Here is a 24,409-nt window from a genome sequence, read left to right as displayed (position 1 = left end):
ACCTGGAAGGAAATGTCAGGTGGAAAGGAGAGCAAAATGAGGCAAAGTTATAGGTCACACTGATTGCCTTGGAAATCACATAATTTCTACTCAACAAAGAGGGCTACATCAATTCCAGTCATTGGCCAATCCAGCCCTTGGAAAACATGGACATAGAGACTGATAGCACAAGGAGATAATGGTCACTTCTGGAAACCACACCTGGAAAGCTGTGTTATAGGCTGGCATACGTTGTCTCTCATATGCTGTTCTCCTGACTTCAAGTCCAGCCTGGAAGTCTAAGTGCTTAGTTTAGCAAACTTGCCCTTCTGACCACGTTGCTACTTTTCCTGGCTTCCCCAAAAGGGGGGAGGAGGACATGTGCCTTATTCTTAGCCCATGTCTCTCCCCTGAGATGGAATACCCTCTATCATCATCGTCACCTCGACCGTCACCACCACCTCCACCATCACCATCACCATCACATCATCATAGCTGATACTTACTGAGCACTCACTCTGTTCCAACCACAGTGCTAAAGTACCTGCATTATGTTACCTCAGTTAATGCTCAGAATATCCCACAAGATGGATGATTTTTTATTTCCCTTTTACCTGAGAGGATGGGGGTTTTAAGGCACAAGTGGAGGGTTCTACGGATTTCAAGACATAGAGCTGAAAGTCTAAAGCTGTTTAAATTCTATGCTTTTGGCCACTGTCCCATACTGCCACCTGAAGTGCCCTTCCGTGGTGCTGGAGCCAGAGAGGAGGGGACTCGGGCTGTCCAGTGAGCTAGCAGCTCCCAGAGCAGCCATGGGGGCCGGACTGGACCCTAACAGAAGTTTAGCCAGCAGAGACTGGCTTTGCCTTCTCCATATCCACCACTGGAAGCAGGAGTGATCCTCAGTAATATTGCATAAGAATTCAGTAATTAAAGAAAGACATGCAACTGCTCCACTTATCAGCTAGGAGGTGGTAGCTTGGCTTGACGTGAAGTTCTTGCTCTTACGAGGTGACAGCAGATCCTGCAGGGGTTCGTCCAAATGGCTGGCCAAGAGGGAGTTGCACCGCCAGCTGGGTGTGGGGCTGTCTCGGCGTCCTTTACCATCACACGGCGACAGGGGGACGCTGACTGCCACCTCCTGCTGCTCCCCACACCCCAGCACTCCCTGTGCCAGTGGGTCCGGCCTGTAAGGAAGGGAGGGCCCCACTGCCTGCGGGGAGGGGAGCCCACGGCTGCAGGCACCTTTTCCCGTCTTCGTGCTCTTGATGACCGCCGGGAATAACTGCAGTGTATCATGGTTGGTGGATAAGTAAGAGGAATTGACCTGGTGCTGAAAGGTCGGGGAGCCCATTGTCCCACACACGCTGGCGGCCACCGTGCCAAGGAGTAGCTCCCGGTAATGCTGCAGCCGTTTCTTACTGCTCAAAGAGGAGGGTTATTTGAGCGTGATATCATCGTACAAGGTTCAGAGGTCAGGCGAGACCCAATCTGCCTGCTGGGTTTATGAAATGGCCACACTGGGGTCAGCTTTGTGCCCCTGGCAAAAGGGCTGAGACAGTTACTCGGTCACTGGGCATTTATTTCTGTGTTGCCTCAACCCTGTTCTTCATTTTATTTAGTGACCAGGCCCTGTGGGTTCCTTTGTGGGGCTGGAGGACAAGTATTCTCAGCAGTGTATAATTGTACTTGCTCTCCTGTCCTGAACACTGTGCCAACTGGCATATTGCCCGGGGAGATTGGCTTCTGATCCTGTTATAACAGTGTATTTTTCAGGACTGGTTATCTTGTTGATCAGTTCCGTTACTTTGTCCATGGAGTCTTTACAGTTCGCGTTCACCCCCATCTCCCCCAGGGGAATGTAAGCAGAGACTTGGACCCAGGGCCTAGAGGTCGGTCTTGTGGGAAAAAAACACCCCACAAAGCTTAGTTTGGTTTCAGATTTTCTGCAGAGATAATATAATGAAGTTGCACTTTTGTGCCTGTCTTGGGAAAGAAGGAATAGTTGTTTTGGAGGGTTTTCTGGAGTAGAGAAATAAAATAGGCTTCTTAATTATCACATCAGAATGACGGCACCAGGCTGAGTGTAGCCAGTAGGGAGTAGGCTTCTTTTTGAAAACACATTTTTATTTCTTCATGACAAATACGTACTAACGTGCATTCCAGGGTAGTGGCATTTTTTTGTGGCGGGGGTGTCCAAAAGAGAGTTATGCCTACCAAATGCATGGCTGGTTTGGGGAGCTAATAAACTGGCTTTGATAATGGTTTTCATAGAAGTCTCTAGAATGACAGCACCACTGGAGTCAATGACCCGTAGGATGACATTGAATGGGATGCTCGAGGCACTTGAAATTGCACACGGCCCAAAATGAACGTATCACCTCCACCATAAACTTGGCCTTTCCCTTCTCTCTGCTGCAGGAGCTGGCCCACTGCCCACCCAGACTTCCAGGCTAGCAGTGAGGGTCATCGCTGGCCCCCACTATGCTTTCCCTCAACAGTTCCCGCTACTTTGTCAGGGCATCTTAGGAATTTTGCCCCATAAGTGATGCTTGAATTTACCTCCTTTTCTCCATCAATCCCCACTGCCCTCATCTAATCCAAGCCTTCAACAACTCTTACCTTGTCTGCTGTCATGGTCTACAGCTGGTCTCTCTGTATCCGTTCCTGATCCCTCAAATTCATCTTTCAGGTTGCACTGGTAGTCACAGGCTGATCTAATTATGTCCTTTCTATACCTAAAGCCCTTCAAATGACGCTACACGGTCATCGCTAGTGTCACCCACAGGGTAACATTCAAGTTCCACAGGAGGGCACGGGGCCCTCCATGGCCAGGCCCCCCTACCCCTGCCTCTCTGCTCTTAAGTGCCCTCTGCCTGTCCTTCTGTTTCCCCTCCTAAAATCTCATGCTATCTAACAAATCCTCTGAGAATCACTGCATGTATCACCTTTTCCAGGAAGCCCTCCCTCCCATGCTCTCATGGGTATATCCAGATGTTTATAGGTCCCAGGTTATAATTATATACTTATGTGTCTGTCTTCCTCATTAGATTGATTTCCTCGAGGATTGGGATTGTGACTTATTTTTTAATTATTAGTGTCTAGTACATTACTGGGACACAGATTTTAATAAATCTTTGTTGAAGGAATAAATAAATATTTTACATGAAGCATTTCCATGCCTACGTGTCTGGAGCTTGGTAGGGAGTTATACAGAAAAGTGCTTTAATCATAATTTTACACTTTTTATATTTATTCACCATTCTAATGAAAACATCTATTAACTTAGAGTCTATTATCAGAATGACACCATGCTTAACACTGAAAGTTATCATCAGGGGTGAGGTGAGCACGTCTCACTGTTGCTGACAAGCCGCCCCCACCCCCGGACCCTGGGGATTCCAGGTGCAAAGCCCGGACTCCTCCCCCAGGGAGGGAGGGGGGAGTCAGGTCTGTGCCGGGGCTCTTTGCCCAGAACATGGGGTCTGGCGCACAGCGTGGCTACTGCTCTTGTTTCCCTTGATCTCACCATCCCTTCCTCAGCATCCTCTGCTGGATCCACTTCGTTTCTCAACCTCTCACCCTTGGAGGGCCCCAGGCCTCAGTCTTTGGTCTTCTTCTTTCTATCTACTCACATTCCTTGTGTGAATACAGCATCATGGCTGCCAGTCCCATCTGCACTCTGACAACTCCCAAGTTTCCATCTCCAGCTTGAACTGCCATCCTGCGCTCCAGACTCACACCGCCCCCACCCCACGTGCCCACGACTTCAGAGTCACTCCCGACCAGTCCCTCCCATCCCATGTACTAACTATCAGCAAGTCTGACCGGTGCCACCAAAATCCAACACCTCCCCATCACCTCCCTCACTACTGCCCTGGTCCCACCGTCTCTCCCGGGTCCCTGCCACAGCCTCCTAACTAGTCTCCCTGCAAATACCTCCACTCTGTTGCCCTGTCTGTTTTCAACCCAGCAGCTAGTGATGTTGCTAAACAAATGTGCAATCGTGTCACTCCTCTGCTCAAAATGTTCCCACGTTCCTCCTGGGAGGAACCGCTCGGGAAAAATCCTGAGTCCTTAAAAGGACCTACATGACCCGGCTCTCCATTTCTTCATCTCCTTTGCCCCCCTTCTGGCCTCCACGCCACTCACTGAGCTTACTGGGCAAATTCCCGCCTCATGGTCTTTGCACTTACTGTTCATTTCATCTGAAGCGTTCTTCCCCCAGCATCAGAAAGGCTTGGCCCCTCGCCCCCTCATTCCTGGCTCAGGTATCATGTTCTCTGTGCAACCTTTTGTGACGACCATGTTTATGACCACAATGTCCTGCCCCAGTGCTCCCCAGCCCCCAGAGCTGCTTTATTTTTCTCTACAGCCCCATCTAATATACTGTATGACTTACTTGCTTTGCTTACAGCCTGTCTACCTTCATCCCACGCTCCAAGTGTAACCCCAAAGAAGCAGGGATTCTATCTGCTGCCATATCTCCACCACCTAGAACACTGCCTGGCACATAGAAGGAGCTCAAAATTATTTGTTGAATAAATAAGTATCAAATCCATTTGCAGTGAAAAGACGGGAGGAGATTATGAATTCAATGGGAATCACAAGTTTGGACGAGAGCTCAGGAGAAAGTCGGGGCTGGAGGCGGAAATCCGGCCTGTCTGCATGGCAAGGATCGGTTGGTGCCACAATGATGGTGAGATCTTTGGGGACAACAGATCCCAGGAGGCTTGTTTAGATGGCCAGGAGATGAAGAGGAACCTGGGAAGCATGACAGCCAGCCAAAGGGGAGAACTACTTTCCTAAGTCACGAGAATTTCAGGGAGTCATCAGTGTCAAAAGCCACATACATCAGAGAGAGTGGGCTTAAGAAAGAGACAGGTGGATGCATTAATTCTCAGGACAGCAGTCGAGATGCATTAAAAGAAGCTATTCTGCAAGGAGTCATGGGAGGAATGAGCAAGCACGAGAAGAGAGTGAGAGCTCAGGTAATTCCTTCAAGAAGCCGGCAATGAGTGGGGGAGCAGAGCAGCTGAAAGCAGGGCTTCTGGAGCCAGATGCCTCGGCTTCTGGCCTGGGCCAAGCTCCGGCTCTGTGCGGCGGCCGAGCCACCCGCCCTTCCAACGCCAGCTTCCATGTCAGTGAAGCAGGCATCTCCCGGTGCCTACGTGGGCACTTGGCATGGGAGTCAGATGAGGCGATGACCTGGAAGTACAGCGTAGTGCGTGACACAAAGTGATGGCATTTAAGTTTAGGTATTAGTAGGGAACAGAGATGGGGCAGGGTAGGGAATGAAGGAAAGTAACAGGCCTGGGACCCTTCCGGGTGGACGCACCGACAGCAACCACCCGAGGCAGACATGGCTGCTCAGCAACAACCCGCACACATAGCAGGACACAGGGAAGCAGCTCCAGTGAACCGGGCTCGGTCACACAGATGGGGGTGAAGCCCAGCGGCAGGACTGGGTGCCGGGCCCCTGATCCCAACCCCTGCCTTCACTCTGCACCCCACTCGTGCATAGAGCAATTTTGCGCTGCTAATCTCATCTTTGCTTCCTTGTCGTCCTTGGTGTGTGGGCGGCAGGAAGCACTAGGACGGCGCTCGGGAGGCTTGGGTGTCAGCCCCAGGGAAGAGCCGGCCCCAGGCTCCTCAGAGCAACACGGGGAGAGGAGCACCGGGTGCCCTTACCTCTCAGCTCCCCCGGGGGTCAAGTGCACCGATGCCGTGTGAGCAGGCGCTGCGTGAGCTGCAACGTGCGAAGGCACTGTTAGTTATCATCCCTCTCCCCGTCTTCTGCCACGGCCCTCCTCGCTGTGATAAACACGGTGCTTTCGTTTTAGACAATCAGCCACTGACCCTAAGCTCCCAGCTAATGGACTTGCCAATGGAGCTAAGAAGGCAAACATCGACTTCTCAACCTTCACGCCTTCTGCATCCCATCTTTAGGAGAACGAGGCAAACCTCAATCAAACCCACGTGAAGTATTTCATTCAAATAAGTGGCCTCCGGGTCGTGGCTCAGGCCCCACCTGTGGCAGCCACCTCTCTCAGTGCCCATGAGGGGCAGAGCAACCTCCCTGAAGGAGCCTTGCTTGGCCCCCCCTGGAGCCCAGTGGTCACTGACGGGACGGGGGCCCACCAGCAGCAGCATTCTACTCTTTTTTTTAAAAAACATTTTTAAAAACTTTTATTTTTTGACATACGGAAAGCTGTACATAGTTCACCTGTTCAACGTGATGAACTTGGAGATATGTATACACCCACGAAACTGTCACCACAGCCTATGCCATAAACCTTTCTAAGACCTCCAAGTTCCCTCCTACCCTCTTTTTATCTGTGTGTGATAAAAACACCTAAAATAAGATCTACCCTCTTTGCAAAATTGTAAATGTACAATACAGTATTGTTAACTATAGGCACTGTGCGCCACGGTGAATCTGCAGCATCTTGTAGATGTGTATATATCTATATATCTCAAACTCTGTGCCATTTAACTAATACCTCCTAGTTTACCCTTTCCCCCCAGGCACTGGCAACCACCAGTCCATTCTCTGTTTCCAAGAGTTGGGCTATTTTAAATTCATCACGTAAGTGGTACCAGGTATTACTCATCCTTCTGTGCCTGGCATGTTTCAGTTAACATATTGTCCTCCAAGTTCATCCATGTTGTTGCAAATGGCAGGATTTCTTTTTTCATAAGGCTCAATTCTAAATCCCACACTTTCCTCACAATGACTCCCCGGTCCTGAATTAGTGGTCTGAAGCTCTGAAAAATGATGCAAACAGTCCTGGACGGTGATAGCTGCCCCACACCATATGGCTCTCAGCATTCCAGCTGTTAAACCATTGAAACATTTTTTGGAACAACTGCTAAGCAGACTCTCCTCTCCTGAGCGCCTCTTCTCCGGCCATCCGGGTTCCTCCCCAGGGCCCCGACGTCTCCATAATCTGCCAAGTGAAGGGTCAGTGCAGGCATGGCGGAGGCCCTCGGAGGCCCTGCTCCAGCTGCAGGGCCGGGGTTCCATCCCCATCACATCCCAGGCACCCTTCTGAGAGTCTATGGTCCAGCCATGGAGCCTGTGCCTCAGGGATCAACTTCACTGCACTTAGACGCTGGGGAAGAGCCTCCACCTTTTCTTCTTCACAGCTCAGACCTACGGCGTTACCCCTGAGGAATACGGAAAGTTTAGTTTAAGAGAACGCCATGCTTTCTGAACCTTTTCATTCAGCGCTGAGCGTGCAATGTGCCCGCATGCCAGCGAGGGTCCTGCTCGGTGTAGATATGACCTGGCAAAGGCAGCCCCCAGCACCTTTCCTTCCTGCAAATCCCCAGGAGGAGCTGGGAGTTACAGCCCGTGGTAAAGGTGAAGGGAGGGGAAGGATGGAGACCAGCCTCTTTACCAGGAGGCGGTGGGTGCAGGGCTCAGGGCTGGGAGGGGGCGGTGGTGGGAGGTGAGGGTGCGGAGCTGGGGGCGCTTAAAGCCAGTGCACGTCCACTGGTAAGCACTGCCCCTGGGCAGCCTCTTGGCCCACTCAGACAGCAATCCCAGCCCTGCCTCTGGCATGGGGCCCAATTCTCAGATGGTTTGCACCATGATTACAGAGTAAGTTTTAAAATAAGGCTTTTCCTCATTCTGCACTGTTTATGTCAGACTCAGAGAAGCCTATAAATGCCACCCTCCCACCCCCATCCACCTCCTGCCTTTCTGACCACATTCTTTGCTTTTCCGTGCACAGGGAGGCACTTTTTCCCACAGCAGAAAAGATAGTTTCCGGCGTTTTTCAGGAGCCGCCAGTGGAGATGCTCCATGTTGAAGCGAGAGGATCCTCTTCTCCCCGTGCTGTCTGGACTGGGCGTCTCTTCTCCTGCATTTGTCCTTCACTACCTGGAGGCCAGCTCCTCTCAGCTGGGTTCCCAGAGGCCCCCACTGGCTTGTTCCTCTCTGACAGCCTTGAGGTTTCAGGTCAGTGGCCAGTTTTCTGGGGCATGTCTGTGGTTCACCTCCAACACCAAATCAGAGCTTCTTGGGCAAAGTGCCTTTCCCCACAGACGGCTGCAGGCCAGGTGGCCTTCAACACACACTGTCCTCATTCAAGGCTGCAGGGTGGGTCTGCAGGCTGGGCTGCGTCCCTAAGAAGCACTGAATCTGATGGCTGGGCTCGGGGGGTTGTCCCAGGCCCAGTGGGGTCTGTGCCCCAGCCTCAAGGAGCTCACAGCCTACCCGATACACCCCCAGGAGGAACACACGGCTGGTTCTCCTGCAGCTCCGAGACCACTGGGGCTGCAGGGTGGCTTCCCTGAGTCTGTGCTGGGCCTGCGCACCCCTTTCACGCTCTGCCTCAGGGCTCCGGTGTCCTCCAGCCCGAGCGTCCCTACCCCTGGCCGTGGGGGCTGGGGCAGCCCTTGAGCCCCGACTGTGTGTGTGTGTGTCTGATCTGCTGGTTGTCAGGCTTGCAACCTGTGCACGGGTGGTGGAGGCTCTGCCTTCACACGCCCGGATGGCAGGCCTGCCCTAGAGCTCCCACTGGAGTTGAGAACCCAGCGGCCCCGTGATGAGGGACGAATGGCCTCTCACACTGCGAACACCCCAACCCTTCTTTCTTTGCATTTTGTCCCCTTACTCCCTGTTACGGGCTGGGCGGAGGTGAGGCTCGCTTACTGTTATCTGCGGGACTCCTAGCACGGAACCTTCTGGTGGACCCCTGGAGGAGGACATCTTGGGGTCCCCCCCATGTACCCTGTCCTGGGGAAGGGACACAGCCTGGCAGAGCGCACCGGGCTATCTCACTGACTGTTGGTACAGGACGCCTGCAGTTTAGCAGACACAGCTAGTTTTCTGGTGGCTGAATCTAACGTGCCTGACGGAGATGATGAACAACAGGGTGGTTGGCTCGGGGCCCGGGGCAGCCCCGAAGGGGGCACAGCCACTCTGCCCCCCGCTCTGCCATCCGGACCTAATGCTGGTGGGAGCTGGGCCAGAGCTCAGAACCCTCACAGCCGTGGTCTAGATGGCGGCTGTCTGGATCGCTTACCGTCTGATTTGGGGTCATCGAGTGCACCGATTCTTCAGGGTCAGGGGGATATGGGTGATGACATGACTACCAGGTCTCCCCCAGAGTGAATCAAGCCTCTGGCTATTCACCAGCTGAGTGAGTGGCTGAGTGCACATGCCCGAGCCGGCTGGCAGGGGGCACAGCAGCCCACTGGCCCCGCAGAGCGGCCCCATCCTTCTCCTGCCCCGGGGCCCTGGCAGCCAGTGAGGAGTGGCCCCAGCCAGGACATGCCCGCTGCCGCCCTGTTCAAGCACAGCCCCTCTGACCAGAGCTCCCTGGTCCCCACCTGGGGAGGAGAGGAGATGGCCCGCCACTCTCCTGCCCACCCCGCCAGCTAGCCCCATGGAAAGGCCCACGGGCCCCAGGTTGCTTTGAGGGACTAGACCCGGGGAGGAAGGGAGAAAGGCTGACAGAACCCGTATGGGCCACCGAGCCAAGGACAGGACTGAGGAGAGCCCGGGAGCCTGGGCGCTGGGTGGGGGGTGGTCAGTGAGGGTCTGGGGTGGGGCTCCTTAGCCTCAGCGGTCTAGAGGGGCCTAAACTCTGGAAACCAGGAAATAAACCCAAAGATCTGTCTAGTGGAGGAAGAACAGGACCAGGGGAGCCAGGCTGAGCAGGACACTGGGGTGCCAAGGCCAAGCAGCAAGGCAGGTGGAGGTGGGGGTCTCGGAGGTCGAGTACTGTTGGCACTGCTGCTGTGCACTGGGGTGGCTGCTCTTTCCTGGGGCTTACCTCGTGCCAGGCGTGCTGAGACTTGATACAGCAACCTCAACGTGCTTGGGGGTCGCCAAGCAAGCCGGTGGCCAAGCTGGTATGAACCTGAGTCTCCGGCCCTTTGCCCACTCATGGCTCAGAACCAAAGGCCGTTGGCAGCCAGTACTGACCTGGGTACCCTAACCTGATTCCCTCTCCCCACCATCCCCAAAGCTCTGGTTTTCTGTACAGGGGACACTACACCTGAGGCCATGTCCCCAGGGGAGGCACAGTGGAGGAAGGTTCTGCTGGGAACCACTGGCTGGCTGCTGGGGGCAGTGAGCTCCCTGGCACTGGGCAGGGTGTGGGCAGCAGCGTGGAAACAGCATATCGGGACATGGCCGGTGCCCTTCCCCCATCAGCACTGCCATCTTCTTCCAGGGACTCCTGATTCCCACGAGTTACACCATGGGGGTGGGGGAGGAAGGGCGGGCTCAGGAAGCAGAGGGGGGAGACAGATCCGGGGACACAGGGGGACGAGGCCAAGGACAGAGGCGGAGCGGTCTAGTGGCACAGACTTTTAAAATCAGTTTATTGTTTTCCTTAGCTCTCCACTGTGTGTTTGCCGCACACACATCTCACCGCACGCTGAGCACGGCAGCAGCTAAGCTGGGGGCAGACAAGATGGGGCGCTGGAGGCTCAGTGCGTCAGTGACAGGGCCATGAAAATGGCTTGTTAGGTCTCTGCCTAGCACGCAGAAAGCGTGTCTGTCTGCAGGGAGCGCAGGGGGACACATGCAAGCAGAGAGGAGTTCGCATGTGTATCACCAAACTAGGGGCGGAGATGCCGAAATATCTAGGGACGGCTGGGTGCTCCCCAGTGTGGCCGTGAGGCACAGTCGGGGTGGGAGGCGCCTCTCAGCTGTCCTGGAGGTACGTGCTTTGAGCACCTGCTCTCCTTTCCTCTGTAACAACACTACCTGGTGGCTTCTATTATCACTGCCCCACTTTGCAAAGGAGGAAACCCAGACGGGAGATGGAGTGACCCCCGGGTCATGCAGCTGCTAGGCCATGGGGCCTCCTAAGCACCGAGCTCTGGAGATGGAAGGACACCACCGTTTCTCAAGCTCCTTCCGTGCTCCAGGCACCACCCTGGTGCTTTGCCTGGTCAACCCACTTGGTGTGTGCAGCTGCCCGTGTGAATGGGGCATTGCTAACTCTGCTTACGGCTGTCCCCCCTCGGGCTGAGGGAAGTCAGGGAGCACGTCTATATTCTCTCAGCACCCAAGTGGCAGAGCTGGGATCTCAGCCCAGGAGGGACCCCACTCCCTTTCCCCTAAACTGGCTGCCTCCCACTTTTGATTTTCTAAAGTGACATTATTTATTTGCCCTCCTCGCCCATCTACTTGGTTAATCCCTCTAACATGTGATTTCTGAAGGCCTCCCGGGTCCGAGGCACTGTGGGGGAGGGGACACGGAGCTGGCTGTGACCTGCCTTGGGTGGGTGTAAGCTGCACACAAAAGGCCTGGATGCAAGGAGGAAGTGAGGGGCGCTGCTCAGCCCCGAGAATGTTCTGAGGATGCTGGACGGCAGGGGCACGCGGCTGAGTATTTTATCCCTTTCGATGCTATTGTGAACGGATGTTTCCCCAGTTTCCTCTGCAGACAGTTGGTGATGTGTGTGCAGAAACGCTGCTGGTTGGGGAGCACAGTGCCTGCTGCTGGGTCCCGCTCCCAGGGGAGGGTGGCTGGAAGTCAGCCCCCACCGGCCCTTGGGGGCTTTGAGCCAGTCCTGGTCTGGCTGTCGGTCACCTGCACCCACCACTCGGGGGCCTGGCGTTTGCCCCTGGATGGCCACCTCTGTTCTGAGGGTTCTGGCATCCACCCGAGAGCCAGCCGGGGAACTGCCTGGCGACAGAAGCCTCCGGAACCTCACGCTCTTTAGAGGTTAAATCAAAACCAGCTTTGTGGGACTTCCTCTATTCAGGGGCCCCTCAAAGCCATGGGGGAGCTGGCGTGGGTCCAGGAGCGCCAGCACCGTGCTGCACACCCGTTCAGCTCCACCGTGTTGCATTTTGTCCTCTCTTCTCTTGAGGGGATTTTCTCTCTTCTGCAGACCCTGCAGGGTGGGCAGGGAAAGCGCTGGACTTGAAGGCAGAAGACCAGGTCCACGTTCCGGTGTGTCCCTTGGCTGGTGTCTCCTGTGAAACGGAGACGATGCCCCCTCTGGAGCCATCAGGTGGGTGACATGACCAGTATGTGGAACGTTAGGTTTTATGCCCCTTATAATCTCCAGGCTTCACTGGGGGACACCAGGCTACAGCCCAGCCATTTCCTGCTGGGGACCCTCTGTGGAGGGCTCCCTGACCTTTCCAACCCGACTCTGGGGGTGCTGTGTGACTTTCCACAGCGCTTGGCCACCCAGCTGTCGGGCAGAGCGGGCAGATGCTGGAGTCACTCACAGTTTGGGTTTTCGCTGGGTTCGTGGCCCCCCTAGTTTAGGACTCTCTAATGGCTCCCCTTTGCAGGTCAACTAGCACCCAAACCCCTAGCTTGCTCCATCCAGCCCTGCCCACTCTGGCTCTGATCTCTTTCCACCCTCACCCCCAGCACCCTCCCCAGTGCTCTCAGCACAGCATCCCTGCCAGCTTCCCTTTCAGTCCTGAAACAGGCCAGGCTCTCCTCTGCCTCAGGACCTTGGCACCTGCTGTGTGGAATGTACTCTTCCATCTGTTTCACGGGCAACTCTGAAGGAACCTTAGCTCAAAGTGCAAGTTACTTCCTCTGGGCCCTTCCCTGACCTGCATGCCTCCTCCTTCCAACACCGAGCTAAGCTTGGTCTCTCTTACAGACCCTCTTCTTTTTCTGATTCACAGACCACATTGCCATTTGCAGCAACATAAGTATGAGTGTGTTTATGGCTTAATGTCTGTCTCTCAGCGTGGGTGGAACGTGTCAGCTCTGCGGACTGAGTACCTGCCGCGTCTGGCCCACAGTGGCACTTCATAAACGTGTGGATCTACAGAAGAGGCGAGAGGACAGAGGATACTGCAGAAAGAGGGGTGGCAGTGACGTGCCAGAGAGGTGAGGAGGAGGGACACTGGGGTGGCTCTGGAAGAATGAGTCCAGTGGAAAGACCTGAGGATTCAAGACTTCAGAGGAGCAGCTGTGAAGGATGGTCTGTTTTGGGGCCCCCAGAAGGGGCAGATGCTGCCTCCTGATGGGGTCCTGTGCAGCTGGGGCATCCAGTGCCCTGGGAGCTGGGAAATCGGAAGGGAGGAGAGGGCTCCACGGAGAGGACCCTGTTGCCCGTGTCCCTGTGCTACGGGGTGACCCTGCCCTCCAGGTGTCCCGGGGACTAGGGCTTCTGTGAGTTCCCCTTGGACTCGGCGGTGGGAGCTCCCTCTGGGAGGCAGGGGGCTCTGTTACACCAAAACTGTGCCAGCTTCTCCTCCTGGTCTGCACCTGCGGTGGGCAGTGCTGCAGCGACTCAGCGAGACTCGGCTGGCACAGTCCCTGAGCGGTCCTCATAACCACCCAGGTTGCACCTGGCATTTTCCCCTTTTAAATGGGAGCAACTGAGGCACGGAAGTGTGAGTAAACTAGTGCAGGATAATGTAGGATTTGCACACAGGCTGGAAGGCTCCTGAGCAGAATCCTGGAAGAGGATGAGGAGAGGAGGCGGCGTATGTAACGGCCACACATGAGGCTGCTCCACGCACATATTACCTGAGCACCATGCTGGGCCGGGAGAGGGAGACCGGGCTGGGCGGGGGTGGCCTTGCCAAGGCCCCCGGGGGCTGGCTGGCCCAGCTGGGGCAAGGAGGTGGGGTCTCAAACGTAATTCTTTGTGGGTCCCACCACCTCCCGCTACCACGGTGATGTGCCACAAATATTTGGTGACACGAATGGGAAAAGAACCATAGCCAAACATTGGCTTAGCACTTGGCGTTTCACAAGAGCCTCCACTCATTTCATCCTCACAGTGATCCTATGAAGCAGATGCCATGCCCCTCATTGTGCAGACAGGGAGCCCAGAGCTCAGAAAGGCCAGCCACCAGGTGATGGGATGCGCCCCGAGCCTGTGCCCACATCCCGTTTGTTCTCTGCCACGCTTCCCCTGCCCTGAGACAGGACGGCTGGAGAGCCTGGACACCGTGGTTAACACGACCAGGCTATCATTTTTCTGGAAAACAAAATGGATGGGAGCCTTATGTATCAAGAGTCTATTTTTCTGAAGAATTTTCCAGAACTTGGCTTGCAGGGAGCAGATCTGTCCAAACTGTCTGAAATATACTTGGTAAACACATGCCAGGAATAATTAGTTAGTGAGCTGGCATCAAGGCTAATTATCTGTGCCAACAGAGGTGAGCACTGCGGAGAACAAAAAGCCATGGGACGTTGTCCCTCTGATGGTGGGGCCGTGGCCCTGCTCCCCCAGCAGGTGTCCCAGGCTGGCCTGCCCTACGTGCGGCCTGCTCTCCTGAACCTGCCTGGTGTCCTTAACCCTGCCCCCCGGGGGCTTGCTGACAGGGACGGCTCCAGGACGGTGGGCTCTCGCTGTGCCCCCAGCCCCTGCTGCCCCCCGTGAGCCCCGCCCCAGTCTTCTCTCCCACAGCCCTGTCACCTTGGATTCAGGTCTGGCTCTCTCCCTCTTGGTCTTCAAGCTTCCCTAAGCCTGCTCTTGTCATCCAGGAGGCAGACCTTGGTTTTCCCTTATTCCACGTGCCTCAGCTGCAAGGCAGCCTTGCCCAGCCACAAATCTGGTCCTGATCCTTGGGGTCCCCAAGCATAGGCTCCCCACAATGAATTATGTGTAGGCAGCACAGCTTTTATTTTAGGTCCAACCATCCCAAACATACTGCCTTACATTTGGTGACATCTATTTGTGTGTGACACGGCAAGAGTAAAAGAGGCCCTCAGAAATGTCATTTAATCCCATTTTTCATGAGTGAAGAGCAACTTGTTTAGTCCACCACCCACGTCCACTGCAGAGATGGGCACACTGGATCTCACGCCTTCTGACCTGCCACTACGTGGCCAGGCTAGAATTAAACCTAGGCGTATCTGAGCGGAGCCCCGAACCGACACTCTTTCAAGCCCGCTGGTAAACTTCAGCAGTAGTTAAGGATATGTAAAGAAACAAATATCCTGGGGTAGCTACTCTGTAAAGCAGCTTTGCAGAACCATTTTGGAACAGAAAAATCTTATGTAACATATAAATAGGCACCTGTTGATTTTTTGTTTTGTAAATTTCTTAAAATATATATATCCAGTTTCTTGAAGCGATGCATGTCAGGCTGTGACAGATGACCCACAGCTGGCATTGGGCAGAGCGCGGTGGGCAGGGGACGCGGTCAAGTCAGGCCTAGCTGTGAACCGCGGTCACGAACAGTAGGAAAAATAGGCAGATGATCATAATTCTAGCTGTCACGTGGCTATTCCACGTTCCTGCCCTTCCCCTTTCTCTTATAAGAAAAAAGAGGCCCGTTGGCACATTTATCTCCTCAGACTCCCTTTTCTCCGAGGCCGAAAGCAGAAGAAAGGAGCCCAAGACATCTCTGCCGTAACCCGCCAGGCCCACATGACCCAGAGCTCACTGACCCCTATTTTAAAGCCAAGGGTTCTCCTTTTGCACAAAATATTTCCGGCCCTTTGCACATAGAAAGGCTCTGAGAGATCGACCTGTGCAAAAGAGAGGACAGGATCATGAGAGAAAAGCGTGTGAGAGCAATTCCTTGCAGAATAAAAGAATCCTGTTTGGCAGAGGCTTCGCAAGGGGCAGTAAACGGCAGGCAAGCGGCTCATATGGAAAACACTCCTCGTTATTTTTTTAAAGAAAGCAACAGAATAAGCAGATGTAGGCTCTGGAGTGAGGCAGGCGCTGATTTTCAGGGAGGGTTTGACGCGTCCCAGTTGGCTGGGATGACACAGCTCAGGGTCCCTGCCCGGGAAGATGCCCAGTCCTGTGACTGTAAACAGAACAGGGAGAGGGTCCTCAGGACAGGAGGGATGTGGGAATGCGAATGCGGTGGGGTGGGGGGTGTTCTCGAGGCCACGCCTGACAGGGCCGAGGGAGGCTCATCGCCGACCACGGAATGCAGCCCCAGGGCAGAAGCCACCTGAGGGGACCGTGCCTGGGAGAGTGCCCGTGCCCGCAGCCCAGGGAAGTGGTAGCCAGTGAAGAGCAGGGACAGGGGTAGTGGGCATGGAGGTCAAGTGCCCCCCCATGTAGTGGTGGGCTGCAGCCAGGAAGCGAGGGGCAGAAGCAGAAGGCCACCGCCCCGCGCTGGAGGGAAGACGTGTCCCAGGCTCCCCGCAGGAATCATCTCCACGCTGTGGCAGGGCCTCCGCCCAGCGGATGTGTGCTGCTCTGATGTCGGGGCTCTGCCGGCGGCTGCAGGGGCGCTTTCCAGGCAAGGTGGACCCGACACGCCCTTGGCCCTGCTGCTCGGGGCTGGAAGGAACGTGCGGACTCATGCCGTCATCTGTCCGGGCAGGTTTCCCTTGGCATCGGGCGGTCTGCGCTTTACTTACAAGAATGACGGTGCCAGAGCCTCCCGCAGACGCAGGGACAGAATGCGGCTCAGATTTTCTACCCTGAAGATTTGGCCCCTGTATGGATGAACCTAACTGGCCACATATTCTGGAGGGAGCCAAGAGGAGCAGAGGGCCGTCGGGGCCAACCGAGGCCAGCTGAGGTGTGCAGGGGCAAGATGGGCTTCTACAGCCGTGCCCCCAGCAGCACGAGTTACTGCGGTTTGCACACCTACTGCATGCCAGGGAGTGTAGAGCACTTCACACACATTTCTTCACTTAATCCTCGGAACCACCCTTCAGCACACTTGTGAAGAGCACCCACTGCCCCAGGTGCACCCACCGGCGCAAGGCCTGCCTCGTATGTGTTCTGATTTCTCCGTGCCCATGAGCTCTCCCGCCTGCCCTCCTTGTCCTCTGGTGGCTGGTGGTGGGCATGGGAGGGGATACGTTAGACCCATTTAATATACAAGAACACAGGTTCAGGGTGCTGAAGCAACTGTCCAAGGTGGTAAGTCTGAGGTGGCTGGGCTGGCAGGCCTCTGACAGTCAAGACACCTCTGGCCCTTCTCACCAGGCGTGATGAACCCCGGGCCTCTGCACCTGCCTGCAGGGGTCCATAGGAGCAAGACTCCAGGCATACCCTGCCCTGGGGGCCCAGGGGGTGGCATTTCCCATTCCCAAAAGGCTTCGTCCTCTGGTGGCTGGGGGTGGGGACGGGAGGGCACCTTCTCTTCCTCTGAGAATGGAACACCCAACACACGGGTCCCTCCTGCCATCCCAGTCCCACAAGTGGTGGCAGGCCAGCGTGGCCGGGGTGCCCGGCCCAGGAGGATTTAGGTAGAGGAGGAATGCACGGGCATCGCAGGGTGAGGAGTCTGGGCAGGTGCAAAGGAGGGCGGAGGGGCAGGTGGGGCAGCAGCCAGGGAGACCAGTGGGCCAGGAGCCAGGGTGGGCAGGTGGGAGGGCTCACGGACACAGAGAAATCAGAGCACATACGGGGCAGGCCTTGCGCCGACCCGAGGGTGGGCGCACCTGGGGCAGTGGGTGCTCTTCCCAGCTCTCCATTCTGCAGCGTGTACTGTCAGAAGCCCCAGGGGAGTGGGGCAGGGACGGCACGGGTCGGACAGCCCCCACCACCGTCTTCAACAGGCGTGGTACAGCCGGCACCGCAGAACGCTGGTGCTGCCCTGGCAGGGAATGCTCACCCCGCCTCTGCCCCAGGACTTCTGAGCTGCCAGGGAACTCCTGGCCTCCTCAGTCGCCCCTCCCCTCACCCCGGGCAAGAAGGGGGCAGAGGGGAAGGGAGAACTGCCGAGTGCTAGACACAGTGAGTGGCGCACACACCCTCCCGGGGAGAAGGTCCCTGGGCTGCCGGAGGTGAGCGATGCCAGAATATTTCTGGGGCTGACCCTCCACCAGCAGAGAGAGTAAGGTGCTGACTTCTGAGGACCAGTGGCACAATAAACACAGAGAGCATCAGATCCTAAATGCAGCACGCGGCAGCAGACATCTCATTTCCCAGCTGGAAATGGTAACACCAAAAATACTGAGCTGCGGATCCCCCAGGAACGCTCAGCGGCCCACGTCCAGTCTAGAAAGGCTTCCGGATTATGGGTTAGAGTAAATAAAGAAGATCATCTCAGCAACATAACCATAGGGTTTTAGCTAAGACGACATCTGGTACCAACATATTGTCCGTCTCTAAGAAACTCGAATTGCCAGGCTCCCAGGGGCCTCTGCCGCTCCCAGCAGGTTTTTGCTGCGTTGCTCTGACTGTGGGACAAACACGAGTTTGGTCTCCGGCTCCCATCTGTGTCTTCAGGTCCCTGTTCTTAGCCAGGAGCCCAGGCACTGGCCAGCCAGGTGGGCACTGGTCTGGTGGCTCTGGTGTCGCCGTGACCTCAGTCTCCTCCTGGCCGGCTGGCCAAAGAGCCCCGCAGATCCCCGTGTACTGTCTCCTCCAGGAGAAACGACTCTAAGCGCACAACGTCTGCACGGCTGGCTGGTGGCAGCATGGCCCTGGGAGGGAAGGAGAGCTTACTCCATGATCAGTCTAATTCCTGGCCCTACAGCGAGCTGGCCATGGGATGCAGGTGGGTGACCGAACCGCTGTACGCCCTGGTTTCCTCGCCCACGGTGGGCACTAAGGGTAAGAATGTCTCAATGCTCTCGCACCCTCTTGCCTCCCAGCTGGGCACCCACACGGCAGGGCTTCCTGCCCCACTGCACCCTGGCTTTGCCTCTGGAAGTCAGCCCAGGTGCTGGGGAAACCAGGCTGGAGTCTGAGGATAAAGAGCTAATGAAGAGATGTCCTCAGAGGAAGAAGAGCAGGGACTTAGCAGCAGCCCGACCCTGGGCAGCACGGAATCCTGGCTTCACCTCCTCCCTCTGCACGGCTGGGCATCTCTGAGCGTCAGGCAGTGAGACTCACTGCTCTCCCTTCCACTGTTTGGGACGCGGCTCCACCTTCCCGTCCTGGTGCCGAGGCTAGTGACAGTGGTGAGCCATCGCGGGATGTCCTCCCGGGCACTGCTGCCCGTAGCCCAGCTAACAGTTCACCTCCTGCTCCTTTCCTGCTCTCTCGTCACTGACGCAGAGAGCAGATCTCGTGTGCACACTGGCAGGCTGGGTGCGCAGCATTCACTTTGGGCTCCATGCAGCTTGGAGCTGAGAAGGCCCAGCTTTGGGGAGTAGAGCTCATGGCCCCCAACTATGGGAGGCTCAGCTGTTCATACCCCACCGAGCAGAGCCCCAGGAAGCTGGGTGCATCTGGACTGCTGAGGAGCAAGGCAGAAGGTATAAGGGGTCTTGGGATAGATAGGCTCACACCCTGTGAGCTCTCTGCACGTGGTACTAGGAACCAGGGAGTGTGAGAGTGAGCATGGGCTGGCTGTATGCAAGCAAGCTTTGGAAAGTACTGTGCCCTATAAATTGTACTGGAATGACAGAGAAACCTGAGAGGTCCCTGCTGAGCAAACATGAAGGATGCAGAAGTCATGAGAAGCAAAGGAACCCGTATGAACTGTCTTCCATGACCAAGCCTGGTGGGTGGGAGGTGTACAGCCTCCATGTGACCGTATGTCAGGGCCCCTGTACGTAGGGTTCTCCTGACCATCTCAGAAATGCTGGCCTAGACCTGACCTTCTCTTCCACATGTCCCCTGGATGAAGCCAGCCCTGAGGTCCAGATGGCAAGGATCTGTCCAAGGAGTGTACTTTTCAGTGCATTGGCTGTTTTCTGTGCTGAGAAAAGCCCAGATTCATGGAATTTGCTAGAAACAGGAACTCCCTCCAGGACTGATGGGCAAGCATAGGAAAGGTGGGGTTCTACGGGGTTCACATTCATTTTGCACCCCAGCAAGTAAGCCTCTGTTTTCAGAGCTTGGGTGTCAACCAAGACACTTACATGAATCATCTCACCCACCCTGAGAGAAAGCTAGAAACCTCTGATGCGTCCCAGGCCTGCGGAGGACATTTCTGTTACAGAGGCTCAACAGCTGTCATCCAGCAAGAACGTGCTGAATGTGGTTCATGTACAATGTCCCTGCTCTACCTGTAGTCTGTTCTGGAAATGTAATTAAGTCTCTTGCTTTAGTTGCAAGTAAGAAAGAATATGACTTCTTTTTGGCCACCTGCAGTGGGGGGAAAAGTCTAACCCACAAGCTCCAAGATTATGTCTCCGTATATCAGAAAACTGTCAAGTGGTCACTGGGCCAGGAGGTGTTCTCCACGGGCCTTTTGAGAGGATCCAGTGAATGCACATCATTAAAGTTGGCAGCACAGCCCGTGGTACATAATGGGCACTCAGTAAATGTTCAGTATTATCTAATTTCCTGTAATATTTAAAATATGACCAGCCCGGGAACAGGGCTCCTGGCTTCCCAGAGGCTAGCTCATTACCTGGGCTTTCTGTTCTTTATTTCTCTCTGGCTGACCTTCCAACCAGGCCAAGTGACTTTGCCCTAAGAGAATATAAATTGAGTCCAGGAAGTTGCACGATCCACGTTCTCAAAGACTTGATTGGCAGCAGGAGACATTACTCAGCGCCCTGGCCTCCCCTGGCTGTACGCCTGCCGTGTCGTGGCCAGCAGGAGCCGGGCCTCTCTGGCGTGGCTGCGTCTAAATTCTTCAGGTGTCGCCCAGCACTGGCCCTGCCCTTCTCCTTCAGCTTAGTCATTTCTAGCTTCGGGATGGGCTTACCGGGAATCAGTCGCCTTAGCAATTTATCACATTTCTAGTATAATCGTACTCACAACCCTGGTCCCAGGATAGACACAAAACAGAAAGACTGAGGGAAAATACAGGTGTGAGCCCAAAGCCAGGTTCGAGGAAGCTCAGCCCATTTCTTCGCCTCTGAGCATCATCTCACTTTATTGATACTAAAGCACTCATCAAGTGTTTTAGGCCAAGGGTCTGATGTTGCCTAAGAGAGAACTCTGTGGAGCCCAAAAGGGCCCTTTCACCTAGAGTCCTTCAGTGTAGCAAGACCAAGAAGCTCCGGGCCTGATGACATTGCCTCGGATAAGGTGCCTGGGGACAGGCCGGAGGGCAGCACGAGTCCTCGGGTCTCACCGATGAGGAACAGAGCTCACACTTCCCACGCCAGCCACTCCGTGTGCGGCCGCCCCGCTAAAGGAGGAGCTAGAACACGCTGGGTGCTCTGCCACCAAGAGGCGGTGCTGCCCGACCTCCTCTCCTTAAGCCAGGAAGGTTGGGGACGCAGCCACCAGGCCACAGACCGCCTCTGCGTCCACGAGCACTTCCTGTGCGCCAGGCCCCATGCTCAGCATGCGGGTCACACACAGGCATTTCCACCACTCTGCTCAGAGGACATTTACACGCTTATCTCCTCCAGAACGGAAGCGCCTGCAGACAGGCTGGGGTCCAGTTCAGCTCTCCGTATCCAGGGCCCAGCGGGACTGCCATATAATAGGTGCCTGATGAATGTATTAAAAAGATGAAGATTCGCAAAGAGAAGGCCAATTCTGCCTCCCCTTGGGTCTCACGGTGGGAAAGGCCCAGGCCCCCTGTAGTTTTGGTCAGTGAGGGAGAAGAGGGCTTAATAAGGAAGGGGCACGTGCCCCCAGATGGGGGTCCAGCACCCCTTTACCCACAGAGACCTCACAACCCCGCGTCATTCCTAAGTCTCCGCGTGTAGAGTCCCGGGTCGGCTGACATGTCCTCAGGACACGAGGGGCGGAAATGTCTTTGTGTGACCCACCCCTCCCCTCGTCCTGCCCATTCCACCCCAAGAGCCCCAGCCCTGCACAGTCCTCTGCACACACCAAGCATCTAGAAAGTTCTGTAGGGATGCTGAACCCCTGCTGCCTCCCGCCAGGATGGGGGTTAACAGAGACAGGTTCTCCTGTACTGACTTTCAAGGAGGAAAGAGGAAATTCACTTCAAGCAAGAAAGCTGGGTATCTGGGAAGGTTTCCAGCCAGGAGGTTTCCAGCAGGACTTGAAGAGCTCAGCCCACCCCCACTGTAACCTTGGGGGAGGAGGCGACCTTTTCTCATCTGTCCCCAGCCCCGTGCTCCCCCTGGAGGACCCAGAGGATGAAGACACAGAGCCCACCGGGAGGGCGTAACAGCGTGGGGTCCTCATTTCCTAAGACGATTCTCTGCTGTCTCCTCCGACGGCAGAAACCGGGCTGTGCCGGCACATTAGACCGTGTCTGAGCCACTGGCTCCCGTGGGCCCTGCACCCCAGGAGAGAGTCTGGTCTTGTGTAAAGTCTCCCCATGGCCTTCTCCCTTTGGTGGCCCAGAGATGGCGATTCTCAAATTTGGGAGGGTGGGGAGGATGAGGGGCGGGTGATGTAGGAGGGGCACGGGGCGTGGCTATTCTCTCAAGCTGCAAAGGGAAGGCAGCTTCTGGTGCTTTAACACCAAACAGCATGATTTCTTCATTCATTCAACAAATGTTTACTGAGTGCCAGGAATGCTCCTAAGCTCTTGGGGTCATGGCGGTGAATAAAACAAAGCTCCTGCCCTCAGAGAGCATATCTGGTGGGGAAATAAACAGCCAGCAAACAGGATGAGGCCGAGGTGCGGGGAAGGCCTTGTTGAGAATGCGGTCATATTGTCATTTTAAGCAAACACCTGAACGAAGTGAGGGAAAGAACCATCTGGATGCAGACAGGGGTCCTGCAGAGAAGCCAGCAAGGGCGAGGGCCCCAGAGCAGGAAAGCATTTTGTGCATTTGCATTCAGCTTGGGGAAGGCGGGCAGAGGTGGGGTCCCAGGGCTCACAGACGCAGCAGTGGTGCTGATCCTGTGTCTATGGACTTGGCATTTACTGTGCATCTTCCATGTGCCAGGCATGTGCACCCAGACCCTATGGTCAGTGCTGAGAGGCACCGGGAGGGGCAGAGGGCTCAGCCAAGGCCCCCAGAGATGACGCCGGAGCTGGCGAGAACAGCTGTGAAATAAGGCAGAAGTCAGCTATGTTCTGGACCCAGCTGTGCCCACCTGCCATCTCAGTTAAGTCCCTTGATCTCTCTTGAGCCTCCACTTCCTCGTGAGTATAGTGGGGAGTAACAGTTCCTGGTCTCTAAAGAGAAAACAGGGTCAGAGCTCTGAAAGTGCTTGAAAGCTGTGAAGCCCTAGTCGGATGTAAAACACAGCTCCTAGCTCACCACAGTTTCCTCTTCCTTTCATTCTGCGCCTCTGCGTGTGCCCGCACCAGCGCCTAGCCTCTCTCCATCCTCCTGGCACCCACCGGAGCTGCTGACTCACAGTAGGAAGATCTTGAGCCACGTGTCTTAGCTGGAGGCCATGCTGCATCCTGGGACTCCATGCCTCCTGTGCCACCAGAGGGGCTGCTGGGCACACCAGCCTTCTGGCAGTTGCACCAGTGGTAAATGGCATTGCTTAAACATGCATGCAGACTCCTGTGTGCTTGTGGGCTCTTCATCCTCTCTGCCCAGAACCAGAGGGGAGACCCCACCCCTACTCTCCTGAGCCCAGAGGAGAGGTGGCCCCCCTGCACTGCCCTCTGTCCATACCCAGGAGGAAGCCACTGTTCTCGCATAAGCCAGGCTTGGCCTCCCAGAACTGCATTTCTCTGTGGCAAGAGGCACTCAGCCAAGGGAAGAGAAGAGCCTGCTCTCTCTATAAAGAAAGTACATCTGGGGAGTAAATTTCCACCAACAGACTGGCAAGGTCATAGTTTAGCACCAAACGACTCCAAGTGAAGTTAGAATGAGGTACATTCCTAGTGCTCTATTGTGCGGTTAAAACGCTCATCTCTAGGTCACCTTAGGAAGAAAGTCCACTTCCACTGGCCCCAAGGCTTTATGTATTCGTCTGGCTGGGAACCTTCTCCAGAGCTGGCCTGCGGGGGCTCACCCTGCTCAGCTGAAACACCCGCTCCCAACCCCCGGGGGAGCCCGGGCTGGGCCAAGCACTGGCCCTGCCTGTGAACCTGAGCACCCTTGGGCCCCAGTGACTAGCATAAAACAGGGTGATGATGACGGAGGACTCCCAGGGCTCCTGAGTGCCTCGGCTCACCCTGACCTTTGCCTTTCCATGGGGTCTTGCTGCTTTCCTCCCTGGCCTAGGAAAGACATATATTAGGAGGGATTTTTGCCTAATTTTGCATATTGTGGAACATGCAGCGTGCTGATGGTGCCCCATAAATGCAACAGCAGAGCAGTGGACCCCAAATAGCAAGTTTTCCCTTGTTCATTTAGAGGACCTGCCAGTCCAGCCCTGGCACCCCAGGTGCCCCACCTCCTTGTCACACAAGCCTCTGCCTCCCCAAATTGGTATTATCAGCATCCATTTGCTCCCATCTGAGATGAGCACCCCTAGGGCCTCCATTTCATTCCAGTCCTTATGGCACTTATTTTTCGATGGATATATGTTCTCATAAGCATAGATTTCTGTTGAGAAAGCTGTCGGATGTTTTATTTGTGGCAGGAAGGGCTGAACACTGGACACACAGGCAGGTTGAAGGCCCTGGGGGCACAGAGTGGTCAGGAAAAGAGTGGACTTTAAATTCCTCAAGGGTTATCGTGCATTCTAAGCCTTCCTCTGATTGAACTGGGGCCCAGGGGCTGGACTCTGATGTGTGTTAAGGGCATGAGGGCTGAGGGGTCTGTGAGGAGTCAGGGGTGCTGCTGGGATGAAAGCAGAGCAG

General features: G+C 55.4%; 1 protein-coding gene across 1 annotated transcript in view; it reads right to left on the bottom strand.

Moving 5' to 3' along the window:
* The window catches only part of FAM78B (family with sequence similarity 78 member B), a 76,182-nt gene that overhangs the window by 13,003 nt on the left and 38,770 nt on the right, over nt 1–24,409 (bottom strand). The gene's annotated exons all lie outside the window — the stretch shown is intronic.

Source organism: Manis pentadactyla, chromosome 19 (assembly GCF_030020395.1).
Source record: "Manis pentadactyla isolate mManPen7 chromosome 19, mManPen7.hap1, whole genome shotgun sequence".
NCBI classification, from domain to species: Eukaryota; Metazoa; Chordata; class Mammalia; order Pholidota; family Manidae; genus Manis; species Manis pentadactyla.
This window is presented reverse-complemented; position numbering and strand designations above follow the sequence as displayed.